The sequence below is a fragment of the Platalea leucorodia genome (assembly GCF_965183815.1).
Source record: "Platalea leucorodia genome assembly, chromosome: W".
NCBI lineage: Eukaryota > Metazoa > Chordata > Aves > Pelecaniformes > Threskiornithidae > Platalea > Platalea leucorodia.
In genome coordinates, this window is record NC_138859.1 from 43,243,183 (window position 1) to 43,257,424 (window position 14,242).

Here is a 14,242-nt window from a genome sequence, read left to right on the forward strand (position 1 = left end):
GCCTGCAGATGACACCAAGTTGGGTGGAAGGGTCGATCTGCTGGAGGGCAGGAAGGCCCTACAGAGGGACCTGGCCAGGCTGGATCATTGGGCCGAGGCCACTGGGTGAGGTTCAATAAGGCTAAGTGCTGGGTCCTGCACTTGGGTCACAACAACCCCAGGCAACGCTACAGGCTTGGGGAGGAGTGGCTGGAGAGCTGCTTGGCAGAAAAGGACCTGGGGGTGTTGGTTGACAGCCGGCTGAACATGCGCCAGCAGTGTGCTCAGGTGGCCAAGAAGGCCAACGGCATCCTGGCTTGTATCAGCAATAGTGTGGCCAGCAGGACCAGGGAGGTGATGGTGCCCCTGTACTCGGCACTGGTGAGGCCGCACCTCGAGTACTGTGCTCAGTGCTGGGCCCCTCACTACAGGAAGGACATTGAGGTGCTGGAGTGTGTCCAGAGAAGGGCAACGAAGCTGGTGAAGGGTCTGGAGCACAAGTCTTATGAGGAGTGGCTGAGGGAGCTGGGGTTGTTTAGCCTGGAGAAGAGGAGGCTGAGGGGAGATCTCATTGCTCTCTGCAACTGCCTGAAAGGAGGTTGTAGTGAGGTGGGGGTGTGATCTCTTCTCCCGAGTAACAAGCGATAGGACGAGAGGAAATGGGCTCAAGCTGCTTCAGGGGAGGTTTATGTTGGAAAATCTTCTTCACCGAGAGGGTGGTCAAGCATTGGAACAGGCTGACCAGGGAAATGGCTGAGTCCCCATCCCTGGAGGTATTTAAAAGAAGGGTAGACGTGGTGCTCGAGGACATGGTTTAGTGGTGGACTTGGCAGTGCTGGGTTAACGGTTGGACTCGATGATCTTAAGGGTCTTTTCCAACCCTAATGATTCTATGATTCTATGAAAAACAATGACAAAAGGGGGTTCTTCCAGGAAAGTTGCTGCTCCAGTTTCCAGTGAGCAGTTCCCCAGGCAGAGTAGAAGGGCTGATCTTACTCCTGATCTTATGAAAGGGACTTCTGATTCGCATTTACAAGAAGTGAGTAACGAATGCTATGACCAGGACTAGAGGGGCCCTGCCTCCAGCCAGGTGGAGGAAGGGGACAACCGGGTTTACTGGACTGTGTGGGTTCGATGGCCTGGCACATCAGCCCCACAGGAGTATAAGGCTCTAGTGGACACCGGTGCACAGTGTACCCTCATGCCATCAAGCTATGAAGGGGCAGAACCCATCTGTATTTCTGGAGTGACAGGGGGATCCCAACAGCTGACTGTATTGGAGGCTGAACTGAGCTTAACCGGGAAGGAGTGGCAGAAGCACCCCATTGTGACTGGCCCAGAGGCCCCGTGCATCCTTGGCATAGACTACCTCAGGAGAGGGTATTTCAAGGACCCAAAAGGGTACTGGTGGGCTTTTGGTATAGCTGCCTTGGAGACGGAGGAAATAATTAAACAGACCCTGCCCGGTCTCTCGAAGGACCCTTCTGTTGTGGGGTTGCTGAGGGTCGAAGAATAACAGGTGCCAATCGCTACCACAACCGTGCACCGGCGGCAATATCGCACCAACCGAGACTCCCTGATTCCCATCCGTAAGCTGATTTGTCGACTGCAGAGCCAAGGAGTGATCCGCAAGACTCGCTCACCTTTTAACAGTCCCATATGGCCAGTGCGAAAGTCTAATGGAGAGTGGAGACTAACAGTACACTATCGGGGCCTGAACGAAGTCACGCCGCCGCTGAGCGCTGCCGTGTCGGACATGCTAGAACTTCAATATGAACTGGAGTCAAAGGCAGCCAAGTGGTATGCCACGACTGATTTCGCTAATGCGTTTTTCCTCATTCCCTTTGGCAGCAGAGTGCAGGCCACAGTTTGCTTTCACTTGGAGGGGCCTCCAGTACACCTGGAATCGACTGCCCCAGGGGTGGAAACACAGCCCCACCACTTGCCATGGACTGATCCAGACTGCGCTGGAACAGATTGAAGCTCTGGAACACCTGCAATACATTGATGACATCATCATACGGGGCAATACAGCAGAAGAGGCTTTTGAGAAAGGGAAGAACATAGTCCAAATCCTTCTGGAGGCCGGCTTTGCCATAAAACAAAGTAAGGTCAAGGGACCTGCACAGGAGATCCAGTTCTTAGGAATAAAATGGCAAGATGGACGTCGTCAGATCCCAATGGATGTGATCAACAAAATAACAGCCGTGTCTCCACCAACCAGCAAAGAGGAAACACAGGCTTTCTTGGGCGCTGTGGGGTTTTGGAGAATGCGTATTCCAAATTACAGTCTGATCGTAAGCCCTCTCTGTGAAGTGACCCAGAAGAAGAAGGATTTCAAATGGGGCCCTGAGCAACGACAAGCCTTTGAACAAATTAAACGGGAGATAGTTCGTGCAGTAGCCCTTGGGCCAGTCCGGGCAGGGCAAGATGTCAAAAATGTGCTCTACACCGCAGCTGGGGAGAACGGCCCTACCTGGAGCCTCTGGCAGAAAGCACCAGGGGAGACTCGAGGTCGACCCCTGGGGCTTTGGAGTCGCAGATACAGAGGATCCGAGGCCCACTATACTCCAACTGAAAAAGAGATATTGGCAGCATATGAAGGGTCTCGAGCCGCTTTGGAAGTGGTTGGCACTGAAGCACAGCTCCTCCCGTGACTGCCGGTGCTGGCCTGGATGTTCAAAGGGAGGGTCCCTTGTACACATCATGCAACTGATGCTACGTGGAGTAAGTGGGTCGCACTGATCACACAATGGGCTCAAATAGGAAACCCCAGTCGCCCAGGAATCTTGGAAGTGATCATGGACTGGCCAGAAGGCAAAGATTTCGGAATATCGCCAGAGGTGGAGGTGACGCCCACTGAGGAGGCCCCACCGTATAATAAACTGCCAGAAAATGAGAAGCGATATGCCCTGTTCACTGATGGGTCCTGTCGTCTTGTGGGGAAGCATCGGAGGTGGAAAGCTGCTGTGTGGAGCCCTATACGACAAGTCACAGAAACTGCTGAAGGAGCAGGTGAATCGAGTCAGTTTGCAGAGGTGAAAGCCATCCAGCTGGCTTTGGATATTGCTGACCGAGAAAAGTGGCCAGTGCTCTGTCTCTGTACTGACTCATGGATGGTGGCAAATGCCCTGTGGGGGTGGTTGCAGCAATGGAAGCAGAGCAACTGGCAGCGCAGAGGCAAACCCATCTGGGCTGCCGCATTGTGGCAAGATATTGCTGCCCGGATAGAGAACCTGGCTGTAAAAGTACGTCACGTAGATGCTCACGTCCCCAAGAGTGGGGCCAGTGAAGAACATCAAAACAACCATCAGGTGGATGAGGCTGCTAAGATTGAAGTGGCTCAGGTGGATCTGGACTGGCACCATAAGGGTGAATTATTTCTAGCTCAGTGGGCCCATGACACCTCAGGCCATCAAGGAAGAGATGCAACATATAGATGGGCTCGTGATCGAGGGGTGGACCTGACCATGGACAGTATTGCACAGGCTATCCATGAATGAGAAACGTGCGCTGCAATCAAGCAAGCCAAGCGGTTCAAGCCTCTCTGGTATGGAGGACGATGGCTGAAATATCAATATGGGGAGGCCTGGCAGATTGATTATATCACACTCCCACAAACCCGCCAAGGCAAGCGCCGTGTGCTTACAATGGTGGAAGCAACCACTGGGGGGCTGGAAACATATCCCGTGCCCCATGCCACTGCCCGGAACACTATCCTGGGCCTTGAAAAGCAAGGCCTATGGCGACATGGCACCCCAGAAAGAATTGAGTCAGACAACGGGACTCATTTCCAAAACAGCCTCATAGACACCTGGGCCAAAGAGCATGGCATTGAGTGGGTATATCACATCCCCTATCATGCACCAGCCTCCAGGAAAATCACACGATACAATGGACTGTTAAAGACTGCACTGAGAGCAATGGGTGGTGGGACATTCAAACACTGGGATACACATTTAGCAAAGGCCACCTGGTTAGCCAACACTAGGGGATCTGCCAATCCATCTGGCCCTGCCCCATCAAGACTTTTATGTACTGTAGAGGGGGATAAAGTCCCTGTAGTGCACATAAAAAATATGCTGGGGAAGACAGTCTGGGTTACTCCTGCCTCGGGCAAAGGCAAACCCATTTGTGGGATTGCTTTTGCTCAAGGACCTGGGTGCACTTGGCGGGTGATGCAGGAGGATGGTGGTGAACAATTGCATTGTGCATCACTTGCTTTGTATATTCTTTTATCGTTATTATTTTCTCTTCCTTTTCTGTCCTATTAAAATGTCTTTATCTGAACCCATGAATTTTAGTTTGTTTTTTTGTTTTTTTGTTTTTTCCCTGATTCTCTTCCCCCATCCAACTCAGCAGGGGGAATGGGGGGGGAGTGAGCAAACAGCTGTGTGGTGTTTAGCTACCTGCTGGGTTAAACCACATTTCATCTTCCCCCTTTTTTTTGTAGTGGTGATACCACCTGTGCAGCAGTATGGAAACTGAAGTGTCTGCAGCTGTAACTCACATGGTCAAATGCATAGATTCTATTGTAGCAATTTAACATTAAGGTATTCATATAGTGACAATTTATTTATATTTCCTTTTTCCTCCTCTCTCTTGTAGCTGTGCATAATTTCATTCAGGTGCCTTGAGTGTTTTATTATTTGCATTCATTTACTCCACTGCTGTCCCCAGTTGTTTCCTATCTTTAGGATTATAACTGTCTACCTTGGTCTTCCCCCCCCTTCACATTCTCTTCAAGGTTTGAGATTTCTTTGCACTTGTGTGATCTGATACAACATCAGAACTTCGGAGCCTGCTGTGTGTAAATTTGACTTTTTAAAATTAATATCTCCTTGAGATTTCATCAACAGTTTCAGATGATTAACCAGTCCTCTGGATATAAATGTGTGCTGGGTACTAGAAGTCTGTTTGTTCAGTGATTTCCTAATTGAAAAATAAAATGTAAAGTGAGACCATATTCATAAGTATAAGCAAGAGGGGGAGGAGAGCAGAGTTATGGTTGAGCTTTCAGCCTTAATTCTGGATTTCAAGAGCTCTGAATGCTTGGTTTGTCAGCATTAATGTTGCACTAACTTAGGGTATTTTTGCACATTTTGCATTTTGTGTGTGTTTAATCAACTAAGCATGAAATCCTTTGCTTCTGCTTGTCCCTATTAAATAGTAGCAACAAAAGAAACAGACAGGAGATGGGTCCAGAACAAAGCAGAAATAATGGAGTATTTCACCCCAAAAAGGAGAGTGAAAAGAGAAGTACAATGAGTAGGCAAAGGCAGACTCAATGGCCAGAGGCAGTATAATGTGTTGGAGAGAGCAGTAATTCAGGGACGTTTGCTGCCCAGAGCTTCAATCTGTGATCTCCGAGCAGCACATATGTCAGAAGTGTTTGGCCACCCCCGCTATAGACACAAAATTTAATGGTTTTCCTAGAAGAAACCTCCATAGGGTTTTAAAGGGCCACTGTCTAGGAGTGTCAACTCAAATGCTGATCCACCTAAAACTGGAACCATCTGGTTGGGATAGAAATCCCTAAGCAAGAGTAGGACTGGTTAACTTCTTCCCTTAGCTTTTGCATATGATTATGCGTGCATGCACGCATGCACACAAGTAAAATGAAAGTAACAGTGGTGCTGAATATTGCAGTTTTCTGCAGACTGCAGCACCTAATTACTCCCAGTTTCCTGGGTAAATACATCCTTTTTTCCAAGACTGGCTAAATGCATACATTTTTTTCAAGATACTGTATTGCATTATTTTCAGTACTTTCAAATCTGCTCATTCATTTAAAAAAAAAAAAAAAAAAAATTAACCCCTGCCTCTCCCTGCCTGCTTCTTCTCCCCATCCAATGGCTAAAAAAGAGAGTTTTGAGTGTGATGTTCTCAAAAATCATGAAAACTGACACTTTGTTCGACATGTCTCTCCCTTTAAAGTTATATCTATAAATAAGGTCTTGCCCTATTTGGATGAAAGGGCTCCAAAAAATATTGTTCCTATTTTGTTGCTAGCGGTGGGGCTGAAATGCACAACCCTCTCCCAAACAGCGTTTCAGTGACTATGCCAGCTACCTCTGACCCTACATTTGCAGTAGTCAAATGTTTTATATTTCCATCCTCTCCAACACTCCCTCCAACTGGCCTCATTTGGGTTCTGAGTTTGTTTTATAATATCTAAAAGGCAGCCTTTTTTTCAGGCTGTTAATTCAAGTTTCTCTTATGCCCTTTGGTTTGTCCAATCGGAGTGGAAAGTACTCTGGTTTTGGAAAAGAATGAGAGCTAATTGTGGATTAAAAAACTATCATCTCAATGTTTTTGATATTTGTGGTTTGCATTTCAGGAATGGCTTCTTTAGTTACTACTTATACACACGTTTCTTGCAGTTCTGTGCATTTCAGACTGCACTGTAATACGTGGCGACATCGGAAATAATGGTGTAGCTCTAGTCCATGCTTTATAAAATATCTTGGCATGCGTTTCCTGTCCGTAATCAAAAGCAGAATATAGGATGTAATTTTATTTGCGTGGTCAATGACCTCTGAATTTTCTACTCTCACACAAGTCTTGTGTAGCTACTAGATGCAGCTGCCAAAGCAGCGACAATAGAGGTTTAGTCTCTATAATGGATGCTTAAATAGCCCTGACTTTGTTAGGGGCCGAGTAACTTTAGGCTGCTGAGAGAACAGGAAGGCAGTGATCGGACTGTTTGTTATAGTGATATTTCCAATGCAAGAGATGTTCGTTGAGCCTGAGTAAGGAGGATTGCGAAACAAGTTCATAAAATTTAAATATGTTATTACAAGTATATCTCCTAAAACGCGCTGGTAGTAATAGAACTGTAGAATTTCTCAAGTACTGTACACAGTAGCTTAAATTTCAGCAACTTTTTAAAGCTAGAATATTTAAAGTAATTTTTGTTTGGCTGGAATGAAAAAAATCTACTGAAGGAAATTAGCCTTGCAGAAGGACAGTCATGAACGTAACAAAGATAGGGGAATCATATCAAATCAAATAAAATACGAGAGTAGTCTGGAGCGAGTTATTTCCCTGTCTTCTGGGGTACGGTGTCTGCTGCATCTCAGAAACTTTGATACCTAACTGCGCTTACTGGTGAAGGATGAGTGGGTGGGTGGCGAGTCTGCGTATGCCGCTTTGGACATGCGAGTTGACCTGGATTTTTAATTGTACGTATAATCAACAGCACGTGGGTTTGGTTTTTTTTTTTTCCTTTGATTCTCTCCTCCATCTGACTCGGCGGGGGGAGGAGGGGGGAGTGAGCAAATGGCTGTGTGGTGCTTAGTTGCTGGTTGGGGTTAAACTATGACGCTAGTTTTGAATCACCGGGGTGTCTTTAGACTTAAAAGACACCGGGGGTGAATTTGGACGCTTTTTTTTATGTTTTGTTTTTTTTGGGGTGGTGGGATGGGGTTTTGGTTTTGTTTTAAATAGCCTTTCTAGTTAAGATCTTGGTTTTAGCTGCATTGGTATAGAAATTTCTTTGAGAACTGATTGTCTCATTCTGCTATTTTATCAATTCAGTCTCAAGTGTGAGCCTTTGTAATTTTTTTTTTTTTTTTGGACAGCAGAATAGTTTGTATTGAGTTGTTTCTCACTTTGAGTGGTGTTACCACATAACAGGCTTTGTATATCTCTATTCTTTTGTATTCTTCTATGAGCTTTATATTCTCTTATTCTGTTAAGTTAACTAGTTTTTCTTTGAAATGTTTTTTTCCACCCTTTTGTCTTTCCTATTTGAGATCATTCTCACAGCAATATTACGCTTGGCTAACCATATAGGTTTGCTAATTTTCTGTCTAATTCCTTCTCCCATGGACCATGTTGTCTCAGCAGAAGTGGTTTCTCCATCTAGTCAGGACTAGTTTATAATGCCTGCCTCTTTCATGTGAATATTTGAATTGCTGAGGGGAGCCAGGATCACCTTGTCTGTCAGTGCTGGTAAGGGCTGTGTGCTTTGCCTTCTACATTTGCTTTGCTTGGGGTTATGGATTTATGTTTTTATTTTTGCATGTGAAAGGGTTAAAAACCACAAGAGCAAGAAAGATGTTCTAAATACCTTAGTCACTTAATTAGATCAGAAGACACCCTGGTGTGATTTAAGGATGTTGTGAATACCTTACAGTTTGATGTGATTTAGGGAGTAGCTGGAAGAACAGTTATAAGATAAGGGGGGCTCCGGGATAATCTCGTTACTGACAACTCGGCCTTGGGAGAACAGAGGCACGGAACCATGAAGATAGGAAGACACAGGAGAATGGCAACAACAGCCTTGAAGGACAATGTCTACGTGATCCTAGGACTGAGTTCGCGCAGAAGCAAGGGTCAATCAGCGAGCACAGTGAAGAAGACTAGGAGCCTTCATCTGAAGACCCCCAAAGACCACTTGAAGACCACCACGAGAGATGACTGCGCATGCGAATTGGATATTTACATATGCTAATAAGTTCCTGGAAACCTCATGTTTATGTAAACGATTTCCCGGAAATCCTATGAATATGTATGATTGTATAGTATATATTCTCTAAAAATTCATTAACTCGTTGGAGCACTCATGGTGGAGAATCCCCAGTGCTGCCCAGCGCTGCAATAAAGGATACCTGCTTAATAGTAACTTTGTTGCTATTGAGTTTCATTTCAGGGACTCTCTGAATACTCCGTTTCTCCCTTGGGGAGACTCGGACTGTGAGGAGAAGCATCTGTGAATTTTTGTATCACATGTCCATGGCTCAGCTTCTGCTTCGCTTAGTCTCTTGCTTTGGTGACCTAACATATTTCGGCCTTCTACTTCTTGAACTGTGTGTAAATGGAAGGTCTCTTGTGATGCTCAAGCTAAGCTGTTTTGTCTGTGGACCAAAATCATTCTGCATTACTGCACCTCTATTGTGTATATGCCTGTTCTACGGTGGTTTCTTTTTCTTTTAATTGTTACAAATTTAATGCTTACTCCCTCAAGTGCAGGGTCTGCAACAATTTCTATCGAGGTTCCTTCTGTCCCCTCCTTTTTTTCTTTTTTTAATGGTCCTCATTTTAAGCCAATTGCTTGTCCGAGCCCTGAGTTGTGAGGCTCTGTCTTCTGTAAGCTACTGACTGCTAAAAGTTTTCTGTGCCTCTTTAGTTGATTATCTGTTTGTTCTACCGTATTTCCTGATTGTCTTGAGAAAGAAGTTGTTCCTCAAAGACTTGTTCTGGTGTTGGCGAGCTCAAAACATTGGCAATTTCTCCTTTTTATTTTCTGGAGAAATGTTGACTTTCTGGCTTTGAAGTTTTAATCCTGGCAATCTTTAATTTACTGTGGGGAGCTTGGAGATGACTTGCAGCTCACAATGTGTGCAAGGGATGAGAGAATAGGATGAAGTGAATGTTCACGATAGTCCATCTCAAATATTTATGTGGATAGCTGCTATTGCGGAAGGTGGAAATTAGTGACTCGCAGTGATCTTATCTAGTCCTGTGTTCCCGCTGAAAGTGGGAATTGAATTGAATTTACCAACAGTGTTTTCTATCTCATACTTAAATTGTGCTGAATACCTCTCGTGCCTGTCTCTGAAGTTTCAGTGAGCCCTTATTCACAGCTTTTCAGATGTGTACTCAACAGTTTTCTTCAATCTATAGTGAGTAAAAACTTTCCCTAAATGAAGGGCTGTGGCTCTCAGAAACGGATAACTTGTATCTTCAGGGAAACTTTTCAGGAATGCTGATAATGACTGTAGCTTTACTTTAAAAAAGGGGGGGGGGGGGGGGAGAATTTTGTGTTTCAGCAGCTTATCCAGTCATCTGTGGGATTTGGGGAAGATGCTTGTTCTTATGCTGAGCAATTGGTTAGTTTTATGGTAGCCTTTTCTGAAGCACTGGGGAAGGAACGTGGAGAATGGTGGATGGTGGTCTCTGTCTTCTAAGATGCTTGCCTGGTCTCTGGTTCACGTGACTGGAGTCAACTTGACTGGTAGATTTGAGATCAAGATGGTGTTGGGGGGCGTGTGTTGGCTTTGTTTTTATTTGGCTGTGGGGTGTGTGTGTTTTCTTGTGTTGTTTTGGGGGTTTTTTTGGTTGTTTGGTTTTTTTTTTCTTTTCTTTTCTTTCCCCTGAGGTCAGACTGTCAGGGGCATGTTGCTTCTTCCATTTCCAGTATGCTGAGAGGTGGTTTGCCCACTGGGCAGTATAGTTCACCTGCTCAGCTGTGCATTGATGATACCCTCATATTGCCATTCTGTTTGTGACATTTGATCTAGTCTCCTGATGGCTGAAGTATTTTAGTGTAACTGAAGTTTCTGGTCTGTTTTATAGCAATATTTGGGTAAAATTAATGGCATACAGGTTAATGCATTGAATATTCTGGTGATCATTTCCATCTTTTAGCTGTGGCATAACTGCACTTCGGAAAATTAGTACCAGAAGCAGTGATGATACTTGTTATAAGCAAATTACTCAGCTGAACGTGATCCATTTTTTCTGCCTGAGCTCCAGTCATTATTTTGGCTAATGCTTATGCATTGCTAATTTGACTGTTTCGTACCATGTATTATGAAATCCACTGTCTGCTTCAGTTGTCTTGCTGCTTGCTGTGTGTGCTGCATGAGTGGTCACAAAAACCCCACATCCTACAGAGCTATTCCGTGAAGATTGCATGCCGCTTTAAGACGCAGATGTCGACTGATTGCTGCGTGACACAGTATGGTTACAAAGCAGTCTTTGCTTATTAAAACTCAGAAGAGAGTGCCACTGACAGTATGTGTGGTTTCGTGTAAAATTACTAAGAAAAATCCTGCTAAGTTTGGGAGAGTGATTATAAACCACTAATTTCCTATGAGAAATGCTGGTGATTGCACTCTCCCTTCCAGGAGTGTGGGTTGGATACTGGGAGTCTGTGTGGTCCTTCTCTGCCCTTTAGTTTTCAAGTGGACATTCGGCTATTAAATATGTTGTCACTTTCTTTTTACTAATCTCTCCAAGCCTTTTCCAGAAATTCATGGAGAATTTAAAAGAAGCAAAGATTACCTGTTCTTCTTAAACTTATACTGGTGTTTCTCAAAAAAATTTGCAGATTCAGTTGGTCTTCTGTATGTGTCTGTTTTCAAATAGTCCTTTCTGTTCCCCAGCGCTGTCTAGCGAGACCATTACCTATGGTTAGCTTATCTTTAACTGCTAGTAGCAGCTTGTTTCCTCCAGGTCAGGAGAGTGAGAAACAGCTGTGATTTCTGAATGTAGGTGTAAAAGTTCACTACCTTGTCCTGAAGTGGCTGAGCTGTTGCCAGCAAAAGGTAGATAATTGTTCCCTGGATAATGTAAGTACTTCACTAGCTATTGTGATTTATGTGTGTTTAAATCTTGCTTGATATTGTTGTGTCTGACTGATGGACTCTGGGCATAAATAATATTAAAATGCTATTTTGTCTCTTATCAGATACTAAATGAGTGGGAATACAGAAGTTTAACAGACTGGCATAAGTTATGATATCAATATAGTATTTGAAAGCTGTAATTCAGTATAGGAAGTGGGCTCTTGCAGATAACATTAAATTGAGCGTTAAAAACATGGTTTGATGTGCTCTGGATATGTAAACCAATTTAGTTGTAAATCAATTTAGTTGTTTAAGCTTGTACACAAAGAGATTTCCTAGATGCCAGTTCAATGCAGAAAGTTAATGAAACCCAGAAATTGGGTATGTTGCAATTAAAAAGAGAACAGATTAGCTGGGTTCTAAAGGAGAAATCTGTATCCCCTTGGAAATTAAATGCTTTGGGTTTTAGTGAATTTTAAATAAATGACCAGTGCAGCATGAATGCATGCTGAATGAAATAACAAGTGAAGTCTGGAACCATGGGGTGTTGTGAGTATGTCTGTGTGTGTAACTCAACACAATATTTCAAGGATGTTAGCTTGACATGCAAACTGAGAAGTGACAAAGCTATGACTGTTCAGGAAAGCAGACTGCTATCACTGGGTAAAGCTTACTAGCCCTTTCTTTTCTTTAGCAAAAAAGCAAACATGGATGCCAAAAATGTGATAGTGATGCAGTTAGATAGATAAAGGAACAGCCGTTATTTATCTATAGCATAACAGAGGTCTTTTCCCATCTCTCTAAAAATGCTATTGAAATAATACTTCTGGTTCTCTCTTTAAAAACAAGCAAACAAACAAAAACCCCTGACAACTTTTAAATCTCTCTGAATATCTGGTTTCAGAGACCACTACAGAATTTGGGGCTCTTTTCTTGGAAGAGTGACATGAAAGAGGACAAGAAATAATTTGTGTAGAGGTGATAAATCAGATGCTCCTGGATGACCTTTCAGATATCTTTTTCTTTTTAACAAATGTTGCACATTTTTTCATAGTACATAATGGGACATTATGCTACAAGATAGTTCTGGAGTTAAGAATTTAATAGCATTTGAAAGATTAAACATTTATATGGGTTTTTAAATCATATTTGCACTGAACAACTAACACTTTTAGAGAAGATATTAAACCTCAGGTTTTAACAATATAACCTACAAACACTATTTCATAGTCCTATACATGTATAATTAAACTCTCCTTTGTACATTTTCTCTTGGCAGCCACCATGAGACATTACAAACTTATATGGAAATTACTTTTTTGCTCTTTCTATTAAAACAAAGTCCCTAAACATCTATCCCTAAAAGCAATGAGCTTTTGTGAAGTTCCAGTCTATGTATACTTTCTCAGCCCTGTTTAGCATTTTTCTACTCTCTCCTGAAGGTTCTGCCCTAGAAAAAAAACCCAGGATTTAAAAAAAAAAATATCTCACCTCCCCTTTGACAGATGCATCTATTAGTAAACTTAGCCCAGTTTAACACATAATCAGCCATCACTTTCTGGTTACGATCCAATGCAGAAGATATGGAATAACTTTTACAGCAGTATCTTTATAACTGGCAGAGATGTGTGTGATTAGTTAGACTTAAGGTTCCTAAGTTAGACTTAGGGAACCTGCACTAAAGAGAGACTGAAGTTCACAAAAACAGCCTGCGGAGCCCCTCTGTCACCCACAGAGCTTCTGTGTGTGTCCTACAAAGGGCAATAATTATCTTTGACAGAACTGCAGGTTAATAAATGTCATTGGGGCCCATAAGAATTGTGTCTGGTTGCACAAGAACTGGCACAGTGTCTGGAAAGTGAGAAGCAGAGACTTTCATCAGCTCATCTATTCCTTTATATTTTTCAATATGACATGAAGAAGTTGTCGCAAAGATTCCATGCTGATGGGGACAAATTGAATCCCTTTTAAAGACTGGCTGCAATGGGCCTGACACACAGCCTCAGGAGCTCTGGTGAGCTTCAAAGAATTTTACGTGGCCTTCAGCCTGATATCCTTTAAGTGGAAACTCTGTTTGAAGGAGTTTATGTTGTACCATGAACTCAATTGGCCTTTCTCACTTAAGTACCAGAGTAGAATATTTGCTGTGGCTTTGTAGAGTCTGTGGGATACGTATAAACTGACATCAGTGAATAAAGCTAGAAGGCATGTTTACTCCTTTTAGCTATGGACACACATGTAAGGGCAAACCTTCTTGAAAAAAAATTATTTTTAAAATCTGTTGCCTTTGTTCAGCTTAACTACTACAGTAAATGTTTTTATTCCTAAAATATTTCCTTTCATGTTTTTATAAGGTGTTGAAGGAATTTCTTAACTTTCCCTTAACATATCTTTTGCTTCTTTAAACCAATGAAGACTGTTTTGGCAGCATGTATAATAATTTATCATCTGTACAGAAAGAACCCAATAAAAGTTCTGCAGTCAGTGAGCTATCTTTTTATAATCACGTTTTCTTTGGACAACTTGCTATTTGCAATAGTGCCTTGCTGATGTCTGTTCAGTTTTTCTGCTCTTCCAGTAGTCCTCAATGAGAGAGCCTGGGTAGTCATGTAGACCAATTAGGTTAGAGTTGTAAAGACTGTGTTTCTTTATCCAATGTAGTGATCGGCTTGTGGTTAAGATGGAAAAAAATCAATTAAATTAGCAATGAGCTCCAGTTCAGGTGTGGAGACTCAGGTTTCTATTGCTGAAGGGTCAAGAGCTGGGACTATGTAAAAACAGAACATGTGAGAGAGGAGTGGTTGCACAAACATGTTTTCCCTTCCTTGCTATTGCAGATGTATTCCTCTGATGTGAAGGTAGCAGATATTGGGGAAGAAGATATTTATATATATTGGGGTGGGGGGACCTATCTTGGACATTAGTGGGTAATTATACCCCATACCTTAAATATAAACTTCCTAGCT

The 14,242-nt window shown here is 43.1% G+C and overlaps 1 protein-coding gene across 1 annotated transcript in view; it reads left to right on the forward strand.

Moving 5' to 3' along the window:
- Positions 1–14,242, forward strand: part of LOC309602011 (ADP-ribosylation factor-like protein 15) — a gene marked incomplete at both ends in the record, with an annotated part of 207,235 nt that overhangs the window by 22,302 nt on the left and 170,691 nt on the right. The gene's annotated exons all lie outside the window — the stretch shown is intronic.